This window comes from Sorex araneus, chromosome 1, assembly GCF_027595985.1.
Source record: "Sorex araneus isolate mSorAra2 chromosome 1, mSorAra2.pri, whole genome shotgun sequence".
NCBI lineage: Eukaryota > Metazoa > Chordata > Mammalia > Eulipotyphla > Soricidae > Sorex > Sorex araneus.
In genome coordinates, this window is record NC_073302.1 from 314,820,763 (window position 1) to 314,822,675 (window position 1,913).

General features: G+C 53.6%; 1 pseudogene; it reads right to left on the reverse strand.

Annotated features, from left to right (window-relative positions):
- Positions 1 to 478: 478 nt before the first annotated feature.
- On the reverse strand, positions 479 to 655 carry LOC129401198 (small nucleolar RNA U3; annotated as a pseudogene).
- Between the last annotated feature and the right edge of the window lie 1,258 nt (positions 656 to 1,913).

A 1,913-nucleotide genomic window follows, 5' to 3' on the forward strand; every position in this document is an offset into this window, starting at 1 on the left:
CAGATACTTGGGGACCCTCGAGTCAGTCTGCTGGAAGTTTCTAGAAGGTGTATTTCTCCTGGGGGAAGTACTGCTCTCTCAGCTACCAAGGCTCTTGAGACCACCTCAAAGAAGTTCTTGAAAGCATGGTTAAAATGTAGCCAGATATTCTGTCAAATTTCATGTGAATATTAATTTTATCCATTCATGTTGATCTGTATACTAGTACAATTTTGTCTAATCAAGGAGTTTGCATACTTCACTGGGAATATCTCATTAAAAGGCAACAACACCTGGGCTGGAAAGAGTACAGGGCTTACAGTGGCTTTTTTGTGTGGAACAGTTATCAGTTTGATCTTCAGCACCACATAGGTCCCCCAGTAACCTTCAAGAGGGATCCCTTCCTTCTCTTCCCCTCTCTTCCCTCCCCTTCCTCTCCTCCCCTCTCCTCCTTCCTCCCCTCCCCTTCTCTTTCTTCCCTTCCTTCCCTCCGCTCCCCTCCCCTCTTCTCTCCTGCCCTCCTCTCTCCCAAAGGAACAGAAAAATGATACCACCAAGAGTTGGCTTCACACTCAGGAGAAGATGCTCTGGCTCCTCGTGGTTTTGGGTGCTCCTCAGGATCAGAGAAACTCCTCTAGTAACGACCTAGAGAAGTGCCCCCCGAGAGTCTGGTCTTGTGCTTCTCAGAGCCTGTGCTGGGACTGTGCTTGCTGTGAAGGCAGCAGCCTCACTGGCTGGGAGACCCAGGCTCCTAGAATTTGTGCTCTGGCGGCATCACACCAGCCGCGTGTGCACAAGGGCTCCTTCCTTGGTGGTAGGGGTGGGGCAGAGGGAGCTCACGGACATGGTGCCCTCAGGCTGCCCAGGACTCCCGAGAGAGGCTTGATCAGCCCCCAGATGGGGGTTTAACTAACCACCTGTGCCTCAGCTAGGGGCGGCTTGGCTGAGCCATTCAGCTTATGGTGGCCTCTGCTTCGCTCAGGCTTGGTTTTGTGGCCGGTTCTGGGTTGGGGGGTACCTGTTAGAGGAATAATCTCGCCCAGGGCGGGCGGAGGGTGGCAGGAGGGAAACCGGGGACATTGGTGGTGGGAAATGTACATTGGTGGAGGGATGGGTGTGTTCCACTATGATTGAAACCCGACTGTGATCAGCTTTGTAACTCTGTGTCTCACGGTGATTCATCCCGTTGCTCATCGATTTGCTTGAGCGGGCACAAGTAACGTCTCTGTTGTGAAACTTGTTGTTACTGCTTTTGGCATACCGAATACACCATGGGTAGCTTGCCAGGCTCTGCTGTGCAGATGGGATACTCTCTGTAGCTTGCCAGGCTCTCCGAGAGGAGCAGAGGAATCGAACCCGGGTCGGCCACGTGCAAGGCAAATGCTGCAACGATAGCACAACGGGTAGAGCATTTGCCTTGCATGGTGATTCAATTTAAAAAAGAATTCTGCTCATGGGCTGGGTCGAGCTTTAGTACAGCAGGTGCGGCGCTTGCCCTGTATGTGTCTGACCTGGGTTTGATCCCGGGCATCTCATATGGTTCCCCAAGCCTGCCAGGTGTGACCCCTTAGTAAAGAGCCAGGGGAAAATAAAAGAATCCATTCACCCCTTGCCCCCACCTAAAAAAGAAACCGTCTCTCCATCCCAGTTTTATGGGACCCAGAAGTGCCAGCCACACTGGCTGTCAGCGCCAGGTTCTCAGGGGGGTGTCCCCTGGACGGCAGCTGGTAAATCGGGACTGATGGTGCCTCAGTCTCTCCTCTGAAGTCGGGAGCGGCAGAGTGGGGGGGCCAGAGCTGCCCCTCCAGGGTGGGGGATCTCGAGCAGCCCTCTGGGTTTTTTACATGAGAACTGAAGAAGCAGGCAATTGCCAACAGTGACTGTCACAGCCCTTTCGGACCCCGGCCGAGTCCCTGCACAGAGTACTGGATGTG